The sequence below is a fragment of the Oncorhynchus keta genome, chromosome 18 (genome assembly GCF_023373465.1).
Source record: "Oncorhynchus keta strain PuntledgeMale-10-30-2019 chromosome 18, Oket_V2, whole genome shotgun sequence".
Classification (NCBI taxonomy): domain Eukaryota; kingdom Metazoa; phylum Chordata; class Actinopteri; order Salmoniformes; family Salmonidae; genus Oncorhynchus; species Oncorhynchus keta.
This window is the reverse complement of record NC_068438.1, coordinates 8,074,222-8,086,454: the sequence shown is the minus strand read 5'-3', so window position 1 is coordinate 8,086,454 and position 12,233 is coordinate 8,074,222.

Below are 12,233 nucleotides of genomic sequence, written 5' to 3'. Positions count from 1 at the left end.
AGGCTCCCTTCATAAAACGACATAAGGATCCCCAATTAAGCCGGTGCCAAGGCATTAGCTACTCTTCCTGAAGTCCAAACAGGAAACAAAACATAACAAATCAAATGCTTATATACATAATATATGTATATGCCCGTTTAGACATTGACAAGCCCGAGTCTGCCATCGAGTGCCGATGCTCTGCTGACGGAGGAAGAGGGCCTTGAGCCTTGGGATTGTTTTTCTTCTTCCTCCTGTCCCCCGCCCTCCTCTCCGCTGTTTCATCTTTGTCTCTGAGACCCCAGGGTAGTTAATTAACCCATCCCAGGAGGGTTGTGTTTTTTGGGGTAGCCTCCTTGCCAGAAGTCTGTGAGGGCAACAAGTCTTTGTTTAGGGGTTTCAATGCACACTTGCTGATGGAGGGAGTTTGCAGGCACTGCCTTACAATGCAAGCGGGACTTAGGGTTAGCGAGTGATGCCTTCGAGGAAACTAAGCAGGCGATGCACAAGGGGTGGGTATCTTTGCCTGTTATCATAGCCCCGCATGGACACGGGTGTGCCGCCGGTGCTGTGGCAGGGGCTCTGTTTCCCAATAGCGATGGAATTGAGGCTTATAAGTGTTTTAACGATGCATCTTTCATACACCGGCGAAGATGTAACATGCGTTGTTGAGGCATGTGTCGATACTGATAGGATCGAAAGAAAGACAGTGCTGCTCTCAGATCAGCTTTCTCCATTCAAATATTAATTTAAACATTAGAATTATTGTACGATACTAACGCATCTCAGCTCCTAGAAAGATATGCTTACCATGTAATAATGCACTAAATCATGATTTGGCACATAATTGCGCACATGTTGTTACACAACATGAAATATATTGAGACAAAAATTGCAGGCATTAGCCTACAATTAGCAAAATAGAACTCAAATATAGAACTGAAATGTCTGAATACTTACTGTATGTACATAAGGTATCTGTTTTTTTCTTTATGCCTTTTAAAAAAATGTATAAAATAAAAAAAATGTCCCTCATCAATCTACACAATCCTCCATAATGGCAAAGCGAAAACAGGTTTTTAGTGTTTTTTTTTAGATTTTATGAAAAATATTAAACAGACATACCTTATTTACATAAGTATTCAGACCCTTTGCTATGAGACTTGAAATTGAGCTCAGGCGCATCCTTCTTCCATTGATCATCATTGAGATGTTACTACATTCAATTGATTGGCCATGATTTGAAAAGGCACAAACCTGTCTATATAAGTTCCCACAATTGACAATGCATGTCAGAGCAAAAACCATGCCGTGAGGTCGAAGGAATTGTCCGTAGAGCTCTGAGACAGTATTGTGTCAAGGCATAGATCTGGGGAAAGGGTACAAAAACATTTCTGCAGCATTGAAGGTCCCAAAGAACACAGTGGCCTCCATCATTCTTAAATAGTTTGGAACCACAAAGACTCTTCCTAGAGCTTGCCGCCCGGCAAAACTGAAGCAATCGTGAAGGGAAGGGCCTTGATCAGGGAGGTGACCAAGAACCATATGGTCACTCTGACAGAGCTCCAGAGTTTCTCTGGACCTTCCAGAAGGACAACCATCTCTGCAACACTCCATTAATCAGTCCTTTATGGTAGAGTGGCCAGACGGAAGACACTTCTCAGTAAAAGGCACATGACAGCCTGCTTGGAGTTTGCCAAAATGCACTTAAAACCTCTACAGGATTGTTGGGTCCCCTGGTTGAGTAATATGGGCTAATGTGATTAGCATGAGGTTGTAAGTAACGATAACATTTCCCAGGACATAGACATATCTGATATTGACAGAAAGCTTAAATTCTTGTTAATCGAACTGCACTGTCCAATTTACATTAGCTATTACAGTGAAATAATGAACAGTTTTAAACAATTAGGCACAATTTGAGCTGTCTTGATGCAACATTTTGAACAGAAATGCAATAGTTCAATGTAAAATTTTGCACATACACTGCTGCCGTCTGGTAGCTCAAATCTGAATTGCGCCTGGCCTGGAATAATACATTATGACTTTCTCTTGAATTTCAAAGACTATGGCACAAAAAAAAAACATTTTTTCTTTATATTATCTTGAAAGGAAACACCTTCAAAGTGAAAGTTTCCTTTCAAATGGTATCAAGAATATGCATAACCTTGCTTCAGTTCCTGAGCTATAGGCACTTAGATTGTGGTATGTCATTTTAGGCGAAAATTGACCTTAAGAGGTCTTTTAAAGGACTCTCAGACCATGAGAAACTACATTTTCTGGTCTGATGAGACCAAGATTGAACTCTTTCGCCTGAATGCCAATCGTCACTTCTGGAGGAAACCTGACACCATCCTTACGGTGAAGCATGGTGGTGGCAGCATCATGCTGTGGGAATGTTTTTCAGCGGCAGGGCTGGGATACTAGTCAGGATCGAGGGAAATATGAACGGAGCAAAGTACAGAGAGATCCTTAATGAAAACCTGCTCCAGAGCGCTCAGCACCTCAGACTAGGCGCGAAGATTCACCTGTGTTTGCTTTGTCATTACGGGGTACTGTGTGTAGATTGATGAAAAAAAAAACAGTTTAATCCATTTTAGAGTAAGACTGTAGCATAACAAAATGTGAAAAAAGTCTGAATACTTTCCGAATGCTCTGTATATGCTATTCTAACCTCCTCTACCTATCGACAGCAGTAATTTATGCTAGTCTTTACAACACACTCGCCCAATAGAATGGGGGGGTGCAAATTGTGTCACATTCATCCTCAACTATCTCCCTCTGTCACCTTGAGTTTTTAACTCCATTGTGGGCTGTGATCTGTGGCCCAAGTCTCCATCCCCTGGCTCTCTGGAGGAGCTTTCCTGTCTGGTGACCTCCAATAGAAGTGGATCCTCATCTCGCTCTCTCGCTCTCTCTCTCTCTTTCTCGGGGATGCCAGGCGCAACGATTGATCGTGGTCTGATTGATGGCACTGCCTCGCGGCTCATCAGGCGGTACTGGGTCCAAGAGGAGCAGTCCATTCCCCACGAGGGAGAGGGGTAGCAGTCTTGCCCGGCGCACAATGACTCCCAACATCAAGGATGTCGTCTTTTGAAGTACAGCTAGTGGCAATAAACAAATTAATAACAAGCATACAAAGTGGCTGGAAAAAAAAGTGTTATCGAAGATCACTGTTAGGTCCTGTGTGTTTGTAGTGTTTGTAAAGGTACTGGCCAAAATAATGCTTGACTTTATATCTAATAGGTGAGTAGCTGAATATACCATCAGGTTTGAAGTCCCTTAACTAGGGAACTGGATATACTGTACATGGAACTACTTGGAAATATAACTAGTTGCATAGTCTGAAAACCATAGTACCTTATGTTCCCCTGTAGAGACATGAGTGTTTATGTGCAGAGTAAACACCAACCGCGCTTTTTATGAGATCCACAATATTGCTTTTAAGAATTTACTTCAACTGATTTTGTTCTTAAACAAATCTTGGTTCAACTTGGCTTTCTAAGAGTCCTATGTGCCTCTTTGCAGAAACATTGTTATTTACAACCTCAAATTTACTCCAGAAGACATAAGTCATGGTGATAGGCCTGGGGAATAGTAGATAAGACAAATAAAAGAAGCTACATACTGTATGTCTCTGAGGCAGATTCTGTAATAAAGTAGATATTCAGGGCCATCGGCAGAGGACAGTGACAAGTTGTATCATTAGTAGTAGGCTACACAGAAAGTTCTCCAAAGGTTTCTCTCTGAGAATGTACCAGAATATTTTGGAATAATCAGGGTGCTGAGCTCTAGATTGAACTTCATCTCCAAGGACAGATTTACAAAATAGACCCCATAGAAAGACAGATTGACAAACCTCGACAGCAAACTGAACACCTTTCCGCCAACACAACATTGTTATGAACATACTAAACTTTCTGAACTTGACTCAGTCTTCAGATCTCAACCCCATAGAAAATCTTTGGAGGGAGTTGAACGTCCGTGTTGCCCAGCAACAGCCCCAAAACATCACTGCTCTAGAGGAGATCTGCATGGATCAACATGGGCCAAAATACCAGCAATTGTGTGTGAAAACCTTGTGAAGACTTCTCATTGCCAACAAAGGGTATATAACAAAGTATTGAGATAAACTTTTGTTATTGACCAAATACTTATTTTCCACCATAATTTGCAAATAAATTCATTAAAAATCCTACAATGTGATTTTCTGGATTTCTTTTTCTCATTTTGTCTGTCATAGTTGAAGTGTACCTATGATGAAAATTACAGGCCTCTCTCATCTTTTTAAGTGGGAGAACTTGCACAATTGGTGGCTGACTAAATACTTTTTTGCCCCACTGTATGTCTAGTGTAAATCAATGCAGACTGCCTGCATGGCAATATGACTTCACCAAGGCCTTTAAAGATCATGCATTTTCCCTCTGTTGAATTTCTGTGTCAATCGCATGCTTGCACAGATCATATTTTACATACTTCAGTGCCATTCAGACAATAAAGGGACGCTCCATGTTAGTTGTCATCTCGTAAAGATTTCTGTTGCGCAATGCAGTGTTCTGCAGGTCTACTAAATAATCGTTCCTTGACAATAATGGGTCAAGAATGAATTAAGCACTAATAAAATGTCAAGTAAGACGTGTCTGTTACCTTTCTGTACGCAACAGTGGATGTTTGAAATATGTCGTGTAGATGTCTTTGTTGTATTTACCACTTCCCTGCTTATTCAAAAGGGATCATATTAATGGCAATTTGAACCGGTAGCCTAGAATCTTCACCGTATTAAAATGGTTTATTCAGAATGGAATAAAAACTCAGTCAAATCTTAGTTGGACGGTGGCCTGATATACGTTTCTTGGATAGGTATTTTTGATTCAATCAGCATGCGTGATCTCTTATTTTCAGTTTGTTTCCCTTCCTAATATCTGCAGAGTCATGATAGCTAAGTACGGCTCAGAACATTTCACGGCAACTCTACAGAATATTTGGTTCTAAAACTGAGAATTCCTTTTGACTAAATAATTCAATGACTATCTGTCGACTTCCTCCATCTCCTGACAGCGTCTGGGTCCAGTGACACTGTAACGATCCCATCCCTTATTTTCAGGACTAGCTTAAGCTTTTAGACCCATTTTCTGTACCCAGAAGTGTCCCCTTGATATATATTTATTTTTGGTTTATTTTGAGGACAGTATCTCAGGAATAGAGATCATAGGGTTAGGACAAAGAGGATACAGAAGTAGCTCAATGTGCCTGTCCACCTTAAAAGTGTGTTGAACATTTTTTTTTTCATTTTCTACATGGCATGGGAGTTTCTTTGTGCAACTGGGAAAGACCGTTCTCATCCTCTGTTCCCTGAAATTGACCATCCATCTTCACAGAGGTGATATGGAATGCCAAAGGAATAACAACCACAAATGCATTTTGGAATCAATCAAATGTCATATATTAATATTTTTGCCTTATGTGCCATGTAGGCCATTTAGTGTTTTGTAGGTGATGGCAGCAGACTGCTGTTAATGTCACTGTTTGAAGCTAAAGGGACATTTTGCGGCCATATAGTTTATTCTATTGTCCGTGTATTCAACAGAATAGGCACTATTGTGATAGTGAAATAGTTTTCACACTACATTGCCTTGGCACATTGAGTATTGAATGCTAAGGATCCACACATATTTCAAGTGGCTTCAGACAGCCAGTGAATAGCTCAAACACAGACATCTCTCACCCACCCATGTTATGTCAATTACTTGATTCGGATAGTTCACTAAGGTACCCTTTCAGCATAAATACTGCTAACATAAAGAGGCCTTGATAAATGTCGATCTTATTGAGAGCTTCAAGACCTTTCGCATGTCAAATTCCAATTTCTCCCACAATACTGCAGCCACACAAAATGAGCACATTTGTGAATTACACATGTTGTCTGTGGAGCCCAGCTAATAGAATTGAACAGGCCTTGGACAAATAACAATGTGCATATTGAGAATAGGCATACAGACCTTTTTTTCCAGGTCATTTTAAAATACTGTTGAACAAATATTGACTCGGTCTAAGAAGAAGAGTTGGCAAGGATCAGTACTTGGCATCAACACAGGATTGTGCAGATGACTCATCGAATTTATACACAATTATACGATTAAGTAGGAAAATTCACAACATTCATTTAGCAGTATTGCTTACACTAATAGTGTGTCATGTATCTCCGTTAGCAAGATATGCACACAATCTTATTTAAGGCCAAGACACTCTCAAATAAACACAAACCTCTATGAGCACCAGTCTGGGATAACGATAGGTGAAGTCAACAAAGGGACTCCGTGAGTTGAAATAACTAGGTCTGCTCGGTATCATAGCGAATTAAGCACAGCTCCTTGGGGGGGAGCTGAACAATCCAAAGTGATGCTGAAGTGATGTTGAGCTATTTGACCTGTGACCTGAGGCCATGCTGACACACTGGCCAGATGCTGGAGTTCTCAGCACAGCAGCCTGTGCTTTGTGCTAGAGAGCCGTCAGCGTGAGAGCAGGCTCCGTGGCTGAGTGTTTACCCGACTTAGCAGTGCTCCAAAGCACCATGTCTCACCCTGTGATTTAGAACTGTCTGGACGCGATGCACACCACTTATCCCAGTTTTATATCGTCCCTCAGTATTGCAGGCTGCCACGGTGTCAAGGCAGAGAGAGTTGGCATTAAAACAATGGATAGATTCATATTTAGATAAAAAAAATTGTGGTTTTAAATCAAAAAGGTAGTGTACATCGTCACATTCTTATGTGAAGTAAAACATATGTATAAGTAAGTAATGGACAAAATGGTCCCTTAGTAGGTAGTACTATGGTCAAGCATGAATCTCCTCTTATGCCCCATCAGTCTCTTTCTGAGGCACTGACTATTTAAGGGGATTTTACAGTGTCTAAAGCCATTAAATGAGAGAGAGGCCTGGTATGGCAGTGTGCATGGGCTAGATTATTGCTTAGTCATGGATCAGTGGCAGTGAGAGGATCCTTTTACAAATGTTCTTGGGACTAGAGGTGAACTGTGTGGTGTGTGGTGTGTGGTGTGTGTCTGTGTCTGTGTCTGTGTGTGTTGCTGTAAAAACAAGACAAGAAACCAACCTGGAGGAAACAGAGAAGTACTTGATGACCCAGACAGGTGGTGCTCTTTAGCTCTGCTTTGACCTGTTGGTTCATTAATAGTTGCCTGGACCATTATGTAGTTCCCCTGTGTCAGTGTCTGATGGACAACCACACATCTCTTTCTTTATGACTGCGGCATGCAGTACCTGACTCCCTCAATGCCTCTTTAAGAGAAGCCCTTTCACAGCGCCTGAGTCGAACTTTGAGTGCTGATATAACTTTTATCTAAAGCATATCTGAGAAATCCACTTGGTAACAAGGAATCGGACGTTTAGAAGCTACCAACCGAAGGAGCTGTTTGCTGCCTGAAGATAGATTACTAAGGCTATATTTTTCAATGCAGCTTGAGAGCAGCTGTTTAATTCTACGGTTTCCCTCTCTTTGTCTCTTCCGACATGCATTAGTATTGCCTCATAGGTACTACTCATTTCAGCTGAACTGTACATTATGTTAGGACTGTACTGAATCATGTTGTCTTTTCCAAAAACCGACCATACTTACTGAAAATACATCACAGCCGACATTCTCCACAGAGACAGAAAGTGAGGCCTTGTCCTTTCTCCCTCGTTAGTGTGGAGTTAATGGGATGTGCCTTTTCCACTGCCACTGGCATTTCACGTTGTTCAAACTGCATCGATGAATGAGTAACAATCTTAAGGGTCAATGTGAGGTCCACTCTGCACATCAGCCAAACAGAAACAAAAAACAAAAACTATCAATATCCATTTACTGTGATTTCGTCAACCTTGGCCCTTGACCACTTTTCAAAAATATACTTCGGAGCAATCCCTGAATCTGAGATGAACAACTCACTGCTCTCAATTTTCCAGCCAGGCCAGAAACACATTTGGTGGGGGAAGGTATACTGGAGGAGCAGCCAGAGAGCAATGGGAGAGCTTACACTTTCCCAGATGATTAGCTAATGGCCTCCGAACACACAGATAGGTCATTGTAACAGGAGGAAAATAAGTCTGTTTGGGGCTAAACCTCCTAAAGCTCATTATGCTATTTACTTTGTTACAACTCCTTCCCTCCGCTTTACGTCCCACCACGTCTGAAGGGAGATAAACACTTGTGGCTAATTACAACCATTTTAACTGGTTTAGGAGCCAACAACAGTAATCAGCCGGGTTTCAGACTGTGGTTATCGAGGGTGTTCAATTGGACAGAGTCTATACTAGGAATAATCTGTGTTCTCGTCTGTCTGTGTGTGTGTGTGTGTGTGTGTGTGCACAGAGGATAAGAGTAAGCCAACTTTCATGGCAACCTAATTGATGAGTTTCTGACAAACAGGCAGCTAGACATGGTCATTTTCATTTTTTCATAAATTCTTAGAATGTTTGGGAATTACGTAGACTAAGGCATTTGTGAAATTCTAGAGCAATAAATATAGACTGGGAAAGCGGCCGTGCATTTGGACAATTAATAGACACTGCAGCAAATAAAACCGAATAAAAACATCCGTCTTGTCCAGGACCAAAATCTACACAGATCGTTGTGCCACAGCCAATCACAGCTTCAGTAGGCCTTTGTGCAAATAAGCCATTTGCCACAAGGGCCTGCCATCATTAACTTTCAACTGGACTGTGTGTTTACAGGCAGTAGCAACAGAGTGACTTTTAATCATTAGAACGCATTCGCCAAAAGCCACAAAATACACCTGAATGGATTTCAAATATGTAAATACCACGGGAGTCCTCTTACATTTGGGAACTTTGCAATCCTATTGATCAAACAAGGTAAGCTCCTTCCCTCAGCTATGCACATCAACAACAAACTAGATCACCAACTAATGTTTGTGACGATTTTCGTTGGTGGAAGAAGGTGAAGAGGACCAAAGTGCAGCGTGATACGTATCCATAATATGTTTAATCAAAAATGAATACACGAACAAAAACAACAAAATGATAAATGAACAGTTCTGACAGGTGCAACAAACACTAACCAGAAAAGAATCACCCACAATTCAAAATGGGAAAACAGTCTACCTAAGTATGGCTCTCAATCAGAGACAACGATAGACAGCTGCCCCTGAATGAGCCATACCAGGCCAAACACATAGAAAAAGAAAACATAGAAAACCCGCCCACATCACACCCTGACCAAACTTCAAATAGAAACCTACAAAGCAATCTACGGTCAGGGCATGACAATGTTAGATGAACTCAAATCTAACGAGGGGACATTAGATGGACTCTCTCAAACTTTTTCAGCTAGTTGGCCGTCAAAATTCCACTGATAAACGATGGGGGAATAGTAGCCTGCTCGTCCTTCTGCAGCTTGCCTGCCAATGCATACTTTTCCCAACCCACGTTTTGACAACTGAATAAGAACTTGCCCTCCTGACAAACCATTTGATAATACGGTTGGCATTTTATTATGAGGCATTCGATTTCTGAGAAGTTAATCATGAAATATATACCACCGCCTTTCTTCTTCCTGAAGAGTTCTTTATTCCTGTCTACAAGATGAACTGAGAACCCAGCTGGCTGTATGGATGGGGACCGTGTATGATTCTGTGAAACAGTGAATGTTACAGTCCCTGATGTCTCTCTGGAAGGAAATCTTTGCCCTGAGCTCATCTACTTTATTGTCCAGAGACTGAACATTAGCGAGTTCATAATAACTACAACCTACAACTTCTTACCTGGAAATATTGAAGACTCGTGTTTGAAGGAACCACCAGTTTTCATATGTTCTCATGTTCTGCGCAAGGAAATTAGCTTTTTTACTTTCTTCTCCAACACTTTGTTTTTTGCATTATTTAAACCAAATTGAACATGTTTGGTTATTTATTTGAGGCTAAATTGATTTTGATGTATTATATTAAGTTAAACTAAAAGTGTTCATTCAGTATTGTTATAATTGTCATTATTACGGTAGCGGCTTTTTTTGGTCCTCCAATAATCGGTATCGGCTTTGAAAAATCATAATCTGTCTATTAAAAGGCCAAATTGATTTGAAGGCCAAATTCAAGTTTGAATCAAATCGTATTATTTATTTATTTATTCATACATAAATAAATAAATAAAAAATCAAATAGTTAAATTATAGAAATCATGATCAAAATAAAATCCAATTGTATTGGAAGTAACTCTTCGTAATGTAGAGTTTCTATGCTAAATTTTCATAGATTCTTCTTCTCAACCACAGATTCCCACAAGGTCTCAGACTCTAGAAAAGTAAAATGCTTACATGAAAGAAAGCGATAAACAGAGTCACACACATTGGTGATTTCCATGGTTTATTGTAATGTTAAAACAGAAAGAGAAGGACAATCCCATTTTTCTAAATTAGCTATCTAGGATGCTCGCCATACTATAGGCTACAGATTTAATTCACCAATATAATCATTATTTTTATGTTATTGGGTAAGCCTATGTCTTTGTTTAATCCAAATATTCCAATTATTTATCTAACAATAAAATAATTCTTATTTTGTAAGAAATCTAAGGTATTTTTACATATTGCAATAAAGTGAACTAAAGTTGAAGCTCAACTTTTGTTTGTAGGTATTTTCACTTGGCAATGAGTAAGAAGTATTAAGTAGAAATTGCTCATAGGAAGTTACATTTAATTTTATATAGCTAAATCCTGTGTAACACCGAGTAATTACATTGTACTTATGGAGCTATTATACTATATGTACTCTGCTGTGTAATAGTGTGTTTATCCTCACACTTGGATGGTGCCTCCATAAGCCTTAAAATGAGGGCCAGGTTGTCAGGATGGGTAATGTACTATATAAGTACATGTTAATTATAAGTAAGTACCCCTCAAGATACACTTCATTTTAACTAGCTAAATCCTGTGTAACACCTAGCAATTACATTGTACTTATGCAGTGATTACATGTGCACTTCTGGGTTTATCCTTTCCCTTGGATGGCATGGAGGTTCAGGTTGTCACAATGGATAACGTACACATTAATTATATGTTTAAACAAATATATATATATATATATAATCTGGGATGACACCCATGTGGTAGACCCCAGTCGGTGAGCGTGACCTATTCTGATCTGTTTTTATAAAAACTCTACGAAGTTAACCCAGATGGTACACTTTTTGTGGGCAACCGCTAGCAACAACACTGAGTGGAGATTTTGAAGGGTGCTCATTCACGGTTAGGTAATTCGTTTCTATTGAGCCTCCAACCTTTGTGATCTTGGACGCCCAGCGCATCTGACCACGAGAGACTACAACCTTGTCTCAGTTTGTGAAACTAGCCCATTTCCAACAAGCATGGTAACAAGCGTTCATTGTTACACCTGTGTAATTGTTCTCACATATAACATACATGAATTCTACTTTTTTTAGTGTTATCAGGTAAAATGACAAACCCCTATGCAAAACCCCTACAGAGTGATATTTCAGTGTGTCTGATTTCTTTAAAGAATGCACAGGCAGTAACCCACAGAAACCCAGAGGCAGTCTGAGCCCACCCTGAGTAGTTAATAACATGACTGGGTGGGTGTGGTGTGAGTGGTAGGAAGCCAGAGGGGAGTAGACACGTCAGTGTTGATGGTAACAGAGCAGAGGCCATTTTATTAGACATTTATTGCACCAACTACCAGTTTCAGCACCATGGAGAGCACCACTGCCTCCAGCTCCATGGACAGCAGCCAGTCAGGCACTTTCCAGTTAGTCTCTCTTATCTCTTTATCACACACACACACACACACACACACACACACACACACACACACACACACACACACACACACACACACACACACACACACACACACAGTGATTAGATCACAGAAAATGCCTATAGTCATAAGCTGTTCAGAAGGAGGAGAAAATGTCAGACTCCTTTTCCTCTAATGGAACTTTCAAATGGCATAGTTATAGACACTCTGCTATGTGAAGTCAACAAGAAATGTGGATCCAATTCCTGCATCTACCCTGTGCCTGAATAAGATATCGTCCCCAGAATTTCACAGGGTGTTGATAATGTAACACTTTTTCTCACTTTGCTGTGTTTAGACTGGACTCAAACCTCAGTAGTGACTCACACGACAAAGCAAACTGAACACTGCAAGAAACGGGGACCATGAGCAATGTCTAGCCCCAGCCTCAAATGATTCTGTTTTGTTTGTATCCCTTCTTCCCTAAC